We start from the raw sequence: 11,174 nt of genomic DNA, 5'->3' as shown, positions 1-11,174 counted from the left end.
TAAAAATGAACTAGAAAGCAATAAATGGATAATGTTAGTTCTTTAGTGAGGACCATTGGCTCTTTCTCCTCCCCAACTCCCTTGGGTGAAGGTATTTTGGACTCACAAGATGGGCGATCACCTTGGCCTTCTCACTGGCCTTAAGGGTAACGACATAACACTCCTTCGCAGCTACCTAGTCACCATGGATGTCAGTCACCTCATTCCCATCGGGACTCAAGCACCTCATGACTTGGTGCAAGGTGGTTAGGACTCCTTGAACTCGATGGATCCACCCCCTCCCCATCAAAAGGTTGTAAAAAGGGTGGACATCTACTATGACAAAGCTCTCTCTCAGGTTCCTCTTGCACCACCGACTGGCAGCTCGACTACCATAATGGGCTCTACTCGTTTTTCATCAAATCCTAGCAATGGATTCCCCGTGGGTTGATGAGCGCCGAATAATGTATATTCAAGCGCCCTAAATTACATTAACAAAGTCCAGTTATTAATTATTTTATGTAGATTAACTCCAATTCTATGTTTTTATGCATTTTCAGGTTCATTGGCCAAAATGGAACAAGAATAAGGCCTTGTGGAGTCTTGAGCAACAAAAGGGTGCCAATGCTGAATTCTGGCAGCAGTAGAGCCTGGTCTTTGCTTGCCATTTTGACCTTCCAAACTCGAGATCTGGACTTCCTTCATAACATGAAAGATTTAGAGCTCTGAATCAGCTTTCCAAAGCTTCAAGTGGTTCATCATTCGGAGTTCGGAGCAGAGAGTTATGATCTTCACAACAGAGGTGCGCAGAACTGCCTGGCAGCACTGATGTACTGCCTTTCTCCCCATTTTCGACCAACCAGACTTGAGATTTGGGTCTTCATCAAAACATGAAGTTTTTAAAGCACTGAATCAGCTCTCTAAAGCTTCAAACAGATCGTCATTCGGAGTTCGGGGCACAAAGTTATAGCAGTTTTCCCAAAATAGGTCAGCACTGAGCAAGAGGAGCATGTTACACATTGCACTAAGTTAGAGTGCTCGAAGTCACCAAGCGTGCGCTCGAAAATCAGGCAGAATGCCCTTCGGAAATGGCTCATTTCAGCCCACTTGCACATTGGATTCCTCAATGCCATCTTCCCTCTTTATGAAGTGGTTGGAGGTGTCCCTTGGAGGAGAGAGGGTATGGTTGGAGCATAAAAGGCTACCCAAAGGCCACATATATCATTAAGCTTTATCTTGAGCAAGAGAAAAGGAGAGAGAAGAGAGCAAGGAGAGGGTGTTCTTGAGTGCTACAGTAGGAGCTCGAAAATGGAGATGAGGATGATGCTTCTTCCTTCTTCTAGCTCACCAATGGGTAACTAAACCTCATCTAGGGAGGTGATGAAACCCCTCCCTTGTAAGCATGTGTTAGTATAGTTTATTTTTGGGGATTACAATGTATTTTTGATAGTCTTTCCATGGTCAAGAGCCTCATTTTTGTTGTAATGAATGTTGAATGTTTTAAATGATTATTGTGAGTTATTCATCTTGTCTTGGATGGTTGCCTTTCTTAATCATATTGCTTGCACTTCCATGGTGACAATGGAAGTTAGATCATGGAATGGTTTTAATGGCATGGAGTTGGAGAACCTAGATAGTTCATGGCTTAGGGTTTCCCTTTGATGGGCTATACTTGATTCTTAGCTTTATGTGCATTCACCATTTAAATTAGGGCTTGATAATCCTTGGCTTAGTAAGCATGTTCTAAGCTACATTTTAGTTTAGGTAGTTGATCATGTGAACCTTTGATGGTTTATTCTTGCCTTTCTAATTAAATGAACTTCTTAAGGATATTATAGCAACCTAGTATTGTTATGTATCATGACTATCATATATGTTGTTTTCCCCTTAAATTAATCTTAACCTAGCATGTGTATAGGGATGGAGGTGGATTCATTTCTCTAGCCTTCTTTACTTGTACTTCACTCCCTTGAATTCTTGCAATTTATTGTTTTATGCACTTTTAATTTCCTAGCTTAAGTGACATCCAACAAAACCTCTATACACCCTTCATCATTCTAAGAATGATTCTAGACATTTAGGTTGTATTAGACTAGCGTAGTCCCTGTGGTTCGACTTACCCGACCAATAGCCCTATTTTACAATGATTCGTGCTATTGCGAAGGTTGATGTTAATTGACCAACCGATCAATTTTTGGCGCCGTTGCCGGGGACTGCAAACGGTTTAGCAACCAAAGTTTAGGGTTAAATTTAGTCTGATTGTGCATATTGTGTCTTGTGAATATTCCTTGTATGTTTTGATCATCTTCGTGTTGTAAGATTCTAGGGACTCGAAGCTCGCCGTGGGATTGCTAGCAAATTGTAAGTCTAGAAGACCCCAGGTAAGTCTCTTGACTTCTAGTTTCGCATTGTGAATATTGTGTATGTGTTTAATTTAGTTGTGAAGCCCTTGTCGAGGCTCTTAACTTGTTTATATTTTGTATTCAAGCATCGGTCCTTGTCGTGGCCATTTACATTTTCTGTCTTGATAATTGAGGAGAAAGGGAACATCGTATGTGGAGTTGTGGTTGATGAATTGCTTTGTTGAGTATATGCTTTGTTGTTGATGTTCGGTCGTAGGTCACTTTCCTTACCCACAATCGATTCGCCCATTGATATTAACTCTCTTGAAAGAACTCTTAGACGGAACCTTAGGGAACCCACTCTTACAAGGGACCTTGAAACTGAATTCAATATAATGGGGGATAACGTAGGAAATCCGGGGAATGAAAGGGCTGAAATTCCTAATATCGAGCCAATGACTCTTAGAGATCATTTCATCCCTACCACCTATGCTTCTCCATCTTGCATAGTGATGCCAAACATCGATGCAGCTCAATATGAGATCAAGTCTAGTACCATTCAAATGCTTCCATCATTTCATGGCTTTGATAATGAAGATCCATACAAGCATCTTGATGAGTTCCTTGAAATCTGTTCAACCATCCGGTTGAGAGGTTTTCCGGACAATGCACTTCATCTCCATCTCTTCCCATTCTCCCTAAAAGATAGGGCAAAATATTGGTTGAACTCCCTCGCTCCCAACTCTATTACTTCTTGGGCTCAATTGCAACAAGAATTTCTTAAGAAGTATTATCCGGTGAGTAAAACCAACCAAATGAGGCGTTCCATTCTAAGCTTTTCTCAAGTTGATGGAGAACAACTCCACGAGACTTGGGAAAGGTTACAAGATCTCCTTCGGAAGTGTCCTCATCATTTGATCCCAAAATGGCAATTAGTGCAAGCTTTCTATGCCGGCTTGACCGAAACCCATAGATTCATGGTTGATTCTTCTTGTGGTGGGATGTTCATGTCCAAGAATGCGGATGAGGCTTGGACCTTACTTGAGAATTTGAGTGAAAATTCACTTCAACACAATTCTCGTAGGGCTCCGACCGCAATCACTCCAAGCAACACCAACCCTTGTCAACCAAAGTCAATAAGGGAGGAATCATCTCAAGTGGATGCCATCGCTCATAAATTCTATCAATTGATGGCACCACATCTTCCTCCTTCATTGTCTCAAAATTCGGCAAGTTCAGTTTGTGCTTCATGTACTAGTCCATTCCATCTCTCGGAAGATTGCCCCACAACGGAGCAATTTCCTAGTCCCAACCAAGAGCAAGCTAATGCCATGTTCTCGCGGCCCGGGAACAATCCATATTCCAACACCTACAATCCGGGTTGGCGTGATCATCCGAATTTCTCATGGCGGCAACAAGCCCCACAGAATTCCCAATTCCAAAACCAAGGGCGGCAAAATCAGCCCTCTTCTCAATATCAAGGTAGACCTTTCCAAGCCTCTTCAAGCTACCGTCCTCCTTACAATCCAAATGTCTCCAATCAACCTCCTGTGTGTCCAACTGACGAGATAGTAGCTGCAAACAAGCAAATGATGGAATCATTAAATAAGCAAATAATGGATGCCAACAAGCAACTCTTGACATCCTTGCAGCCTACTCTCCAAATGGTTCACTCTCATACTCAATCCATAGCTAATCTCGAAAATCAAGTGGGCCAAATAGCTAACTCGGTGAATCAATTGCTTCAAAAGGACAAGGGCAAGCTTCCCTCTCAACCTTTTGAAAATCCTAGAGGAATGCATGTGATTGACGAAACCCCTCCTCCGAGTGGGCCGACTCATGAACAAGTTCAAGCTATCACCACCCTTCGGAGTGGTAGAGTGGTGGACAACAAGGTCGATGGAGACAAAAGTGGAGAAGTTTCGCCGTTGAAAAATCCAAATTCAAGCTCTTCTAATCCAAATTCTTGTCCCAATACCATTCACGGATATCCCACACATGTCTCCCCAAATGTGGAAACTACTTATGAGCCAAAAGCTCCGTTTCCTCAACGTCTTCAAGAGTCGACACACTTTGGGAACAAGAATTGTAAAATTCAAGACATGTGGGAAGTCTTCAAGCAAGTGAAGATTAACTTGCCCCTGTTGGATGCTATCAAGCAAATCCCCCCCTATGCAAAATTTCTCAAAGATTTGTGCACTCAAAAGCGCACTTCTAAAAATCATTTGCCAAAAAAAGTGAGGTTGACTGAAAATGTTAGTGCTATTATTCAGCACAGCACTCCCCCGAAGTATAAGGATCCGGGTGCCCCCACAATCTCGTGCGTCATTGGTGACAGCAAAATCGAGAGGGCCCTCCTTGACTTAGGAGCTAGTGTGAATTTAATTCCATACTCGGTCTACCTACAACTTGGTTTGGGCGATCTTAAGCCGACTTCCGTGGTTTTGCAACTTGCCGATAGATCGGTCAAGCATCCACGAGGTATTCTTGAGGACGTCATCATCAAAGTGGACAAATTCTACTTCCCGGTAGATTTTGTGGTTCTTGATACGGAACCAGTCCATGACCCAAAAAAGCACATTCCCGTGATCCTTGGTAGACCATTTTTGGCTACGGCTAATGCATCAATTAATTGCAGAACCGGGGTGATGGACATTGCTTTTGGAAACATGCAAGTCAAACTCCACATCTTTCATGCCACTCAACATCCCTCCAATGAGGATGATTGTTTTCTTGTGGATGTCATTGATGAAGTGGTCGAAGAATCTCTCCCCTTCATCCTAAGCAAAGATCCCCTTGAAACTTGCATGTCTCATTTTGACTTCTCAAACTTTGATGTTGATCAAGCCATTCAAGAAGTCAATTCCTTGCTTGATATTAATGCTATCATGGATGTACCTCCTTGGAAAATTCCAAAAGAACCACTTCCCCAACTTTCCACCACTCCTCCGGTCCCATCATTGTTATCTCCGCCACAACTTGAGCTTAAGCCGCTCCCGGCCCATCTCAAGTATGTGTTCCTTGGTCCAAAGCAAACCCTTCCGGTCATTATTGCCTCGGACCTTCAAAAAGACCAAGAGACCAACCTTTTAGCGGTGCTCCAAGAGCATAAAGAAGCTATTGGTTGGACAGTGGCAGATTTGAAAGGAATTGACCCCTCCATTTGTATGCACCGCATTCATATGGAGGATGACGCCAAGCCTACTAGAGAGGTCCAGCGCCGGTTAAATCCAAACATGAAGGAAGTGGTCATGAAAGAGGTGATCAAATTGCTAGATGCGGGAATCATCTATCCTATCTCTGATAGCAAGTGGGTGAGCCCCACACAAGTTGTCCCCAAGAAATCCGGGCTCACCGTTGTTGAAAATTCAGCGGGCGAGCTCGTGCCACAACGAACCACCACCGGGTGGCGTGTGTGCATTGACTATCGTAAACTCAACTCATCAACTAGGAAGGATCATTTCCCGCTCCCATTTATTGATCAAATCCTTGAAAGGTTAGCCGGCCAAAGCTTCTATTGTTTTCTTGATGGTTATTCCGGCTATAACCAAGTGGCCATCGCCCCCCAAGATCAAGAGAAAACAACATTCACATGTCCCTTTGGTACTTTTGCCTATCGACGCATGCCTTTTGGTCTATGCAATGCACCGGCAACGTTCCAAAGGTGCATGATGTCCATATTCTCCGATATGGTTGAAAGGTTCTTGGAAGTTTTCATGGATGACTTTTCCGTATTTGGCTCCTCCTTTGACTCGTGTCTCAAAAATTTATCTCTTGTGCTCCAAAGATGCAAAGAGACGAATCTCATTCTAAGTTGGGAGAAAAGCCATTTTATGGTCCAAGAAGGCATTGTTTTAGGACATGTCATTTCTAAGCGGGGAATCGAGGTAGACAAGGCAAAAGTTGAGTTAATCTCTAATCTTCCTCCTCCGAATTCCGTCCGTCAAATCCGTTCTTTTCTTGGCCATGCCGGATTCTATCGTCGCTTCATCAAAGATTTTAGCAAAATCTCACGGCCCTTGTGTAATCTCTTAGCCAAGGATGTTCCGTTCAATTTTGATGACGCTTGCATGGAAGCTTTCATCAAACTTCGCATTCTCCTCTCCTCTGCCCCGATCATGAAACCCCCTAATTGGTCTCTTCCCTTTGAGATCATGTGTGATGCATCCGATTATGCATTAGGGGCGGTTTTGGGCCAACGTGTGGATAAACTTCCGCATGTCATTTATTATGCTAGCAAAACTCTCTGTGATGCCCAATTGAACTACACCACCACTGAAAAAGAATTGCTAGCTGTGGTGTACGCCTTGGATAAATTTCGCTCCTATCTTCTTGGCTCCAAGGTCATCGTCTTTTCAGATCATGCCGCCCTTAGGCATTTGTTAGCGAAAAAAGAGACAAAACCCCGCTTGATTCGATGGATCCTCTTACTTCAAGAGTTTGACATGGACATCCGGGACAAAAAAGGGACCGACAATGTGGTCGCCGATCATCTCTCTCGCTTACTTATTGAGAAATCTTCGGAATTTGCAGCCATCCGTGATTCCTTTCCGGATGAGCAACTTCTTCAAGTTTCACATTCTACTCTTCCGTGGTTTGCGGATATTGTCAATTATCTTGCGGTTGGCAAAATTCCAGCTCATTGGTCCAAACAAGAGAGGGACCGGTTTTTCTCCCAAGTCAAGCATTTCTTTTGGGAAGATCCGGAATTATTCAAGTATTGCCCGGACCAAATCATCCGGCGATGTATTCCTGAAACCGAGGCCACAAGCATTTTAAATTTTTGCCATACTCTTGCTTGTGGAGGCCATTTCAGTGCCAAAAAGACCGCTAACAAAATCCTTCAAAGCGGATTCTTTTGGCCTACCTTGTTCCGGGATGCATACAATTTTTGCAAATCGTGTGAACGATGTCAAAAACTTGGATCCATGTCCCGAAGAGACATGATGCCCCTCACCAACATTTTAATTGTTGAAATTTTTGATGTGTGGGGGATTGACTTCATGGGACCATTTCCATCTTCTTATGGCTATGAGTACATCCTTGTAGCGGTGGATTATGTGTCTAAATGGGTTGAAGCCGCGGCTACCAAAACCGATGATCATAAAGTCGTGATCCATTTCATTCAATCTCACATCTTTAGTCGTTTTGGTACACCCCGAGCAATCATTAGTGATGGCGGATCTCATTTCCGAAATCGTTATCTCAAATCCGTCCTTGCTAAGTATTCAGTCATTCATAAGGTTGCTACACCTTACCACCCTCAAACGAGTGGTCAAGTAGAGATTTCTAACCGGGAGATTAAGCACATTCTAGAAAAGACGGTTAGACCGGATCGCAAAGATTGGTCATTACGGCTAAACGATGCACTTTGGGCTTACCGGACAGCTTATAAGACACCCATTGGCATGTCACCATATCGACTTGTCTTTGGCAAAGCATGTCATCTCCCGGTAGAATTAGAGCACCGTGCTTATTGGGCCGTAAAAAGGTTCAATTTTGATCTCAAACAAGCCGGCTCTAATCGTGCGTTGCAATTGAATGAACTTGAGGAATTGCGTAATGACGCGTATGAAAATGCAAAAATTTACAAGGCAAAGACTAAAGCTTTCCATGACAAGCACATCGTCAAAAAGTCTTTTGCCCCGGGACAGAAGGTCTGGCTTTTCAATTCCCGCTTGAAACTCTTTCCCGGTAAACTCCGGTCAAGATGGGATGGTCCATACATTGTCACTACCGTCTTTCCTCATGGAGCAATCGAACTTCATGATCCTGCAAGTGGATCACTCTTCAAGGTAAATGGCCAAAGGCTTAAGCCTTGCATTGACAGCACAATTCTAACCCGAAAAGTTGAGGAAGTCCCCTTGACGGATCCCATTTATGAGGAATAGTGCCTGCTCTAGCTTGGTCTAGCTATCGACATTAAATTTAGCAAAGCAAGGGAAGAAATTCTTTCGATGTTCCAAGCTTCCCTACCTTCTTAAATTGCTCGTGCCTTGAAATTTTCTGGGAAATGGTTTCGATAAGCCAAAAATTTGATTTTTCTAAAATGGTCTTCAGTTGTGTTTCGCAATTTTAGACTGGCCTCTTAGACCTTCTTAACTCTAATTTTCATTCCCGGAAATTTCTATCGCTTTTGAACAATTTCATAGGACCTATGGCATGCAACTCATGTGCACAACCTCTCCTTTTCAATGCATTGTTGAATCATGGTTCCTCAAAAAAATTTTCATGCATTAGAGAGAAGCTGCAAGGTTTGAAAAATTTTCATCCAGGCATTAGAAATGTTGAGCAATTTGACAATTTTTCCACAAATTTTCTATCCATGCATTGGAGAGGTGTTACATTTTGAAAAAATTTCCAATTTGATCCATGCATTAGAAAGAAGTTGAAAAGTTTTCCAACTTTTTCTAAAAATCCATCCATGCATTGGATTGGAATAATGTGTCAAGTTTCAAATTTTCCATGCATGCCTTGAATTTAGGACTGACATGCAAATTTTCAAAAATTCTCTATGCTTAAAATTTTCATTTTTGAGAATTCTATCCCTTTTGCATCATGTTGAAATGTTTTAAGTTTGAAATTTTCATTTTTGAGAATTCTATCCCTTTTGCATCATGTTGCCAAAAGCTTGAAAATTTTCTTAAACTCATCCATGCATTGTGTGCAGTGCAAAGTTAAAAAAAAAAAAAAAAAAAAAAAAAAAAAAAAAAAAAAAAAAAAAAAAAAAAAAAAAAAAAAATTTCATCCATGCATTGGAATGGAATGAATTTGCAACGTTTAAAAAAATTTTTCTTCAGAAATTGCATTCAAGCTTTGTGTGATGTTGTAAAAGTTGTAAATTTTTCCATGCAATTTAAATTCATGCATGCATCAGTAAAGAAAAACATTTCCATGAAAAATTTCCAGAAAAATTTTTTTCCATGCATTTTTTTCCATCCATGCAAGCTCATGCATGGCCATGCAACAGCCTTCAAGCTCCATTCAAGGTTCAAGCACCACAAATCATGAGCCTGCTGCCTTCATTTAGAGCATTCTAGCTCCCAGTTGGAGTGCTCTAAGCTTTTTAGCCCATCTTCCGCAGCTGCATGCTACTGCCTCAGAATCGAGCACTCGTAGCCCAAGCTTCGAGTGCTCGAAGCTTCACCATTTGCTTGGCCAACTCACTGCTCTCATTTCGAGCACTCGAGCTTCCTCTTCCGAGTGCTCGAACTCCCTATGCAACCCACTCGAGCCTGCTGTCTCCATGCAGAGCACTCGCCCTCCCCCTTGCGAGTGCTCGAAGACTCCATCCCACTCAGCAAACCTCTCAACCTCCACCACCCTGCGTGCATGCCACCCCTCTCACCTCATCACCCCTCCCACAACCACCCTTCCCACCCTAACCAACATCATCCCACCTCTCTGCAACCCATAGAACCATGCACAACACCTTGCACCACCTCACCACCTCGCACACATAGAACCATGCAAGCAGCAACTCCAACCTCAACTCCTATCTCTCTCCTCAACCCACCGCACCACAACCCAAACCATCCACCTCCTCTCGGCATCTCTGCAGACAACCCCATCCACCCACCATCTCTCTCTAAACCATACCTCACCACCATTCAAAACCCACCAACCATGTTCAGCTTTCAGCTCACTCAATCCCAAGCCCTCGCAGCCATCCCATGCAAACCACACCCTGCATGCAAACCCTCAACTCTATCTCACACCATGCACACCAACCTTCCCCTCTCTCTCTCTTCCCAAACCAAACCATACATCCCCACCATGCATGCATGCATGCACGTCCATGCATGCATGCCACCTCTCAAACCCACATTCTCTCTCTCTCAACAACACACCCTCCAACACCCTGCACCCCTACCACCTCTCGGCCTCCACCCCTCACCACCCTCCTACCAACCATCCCAACCAACCTTCACAACCAACCTCAAACCCTCACACTGCTCAAACTTCGAGCACTCGAAGACCCAGCCTCGAGTGCTCGAACTCCCCTTCACACACCCGAGCCCCTCACCCAACTCTCTGCCCCCATTTCGAGCACTCGAAGTGGGCCTTCGAGTGCTCGAACCAAGCCTCTCTCTCTCTCTCTTTTAAAACCAAACCCCCTCACTCTCACTCACCCCTCTCGGCACCATCCCCACAACCACCTTACTCCCCTTGCATGCAAGCCCCATGCATGCACCTCAATCTTCCCTCATCTCCCATCATCCACCCTTACCATCTCTAGGTTTCTCACTTTCCAACACCCACAATGCATGAACCACCCCATGCATGCCCCTCTCGGTTTTCTCTCTTCAACCTCACCCACCTCAACCATTTTCTCCACCCACATCATCAACACCTCAACCAACCCACCCCTTCTCTCTCTCATTCCCACCACCCCATCATCTCACTTCCCTCTTCCTGCCTTTTTTCTTGCTCTCGGATACACTGAAATTCAGGTCTGTGTCCTCTTCATTTGTTTTTCTTTTCCTTTGTTCATTCATGGTGTTTTACACGGAGGATGGGCTAGTAATGTTGGAGTTTGGTTTTGTTGATGATTTGTTGTTGCTTTGTCAATGCTAGTGCTTGTTTCCTTGTTAAAAATTTTGGGTTTGCTCCTCCATCCCACTCACTTTCCTCTTCTCCTTTTTGTGGTGCACGCCAGGTGTTCGCTGAAATTCCTCAACCAAGTCCACCTCTCTAAATGTCTCGTGCCGGTCCTTCTCGCCCTCCTCGACCCTCTTCAGGTGCCCGTGCTGTCACTCGTGAGCGACCACGTGATCCTTGGGATCGCAAACAACTCAACTACGAACTCTCATTTCCGCTCACGGATGCCTTTGACATTCTACCCACAACTTC

This window comes from Cornus florida, unplaced genomic scaffold (genome assembly GCF_030987335.1).
Source record: "Cornus florida cultivar Cherokee Brave unplaced genomic scaffold, ASM3098733v1 CherokeeBrave_3.0.0_Hap2_Chr04, whole genome shotgun sequence".
In the NCBI taxonomy this organism is placed as follows: domain Eukaryota; kingdom Viridiplantae; phylum Streptophyta; class Magnoliopsida; order Cornales; family Cornaceae; genus Cornus; species Cornus florida.
The sequence above is the reverse complement of the archived record's forward strand: the minus strand, read 5'-3'. Positions refer to the sequence as shown.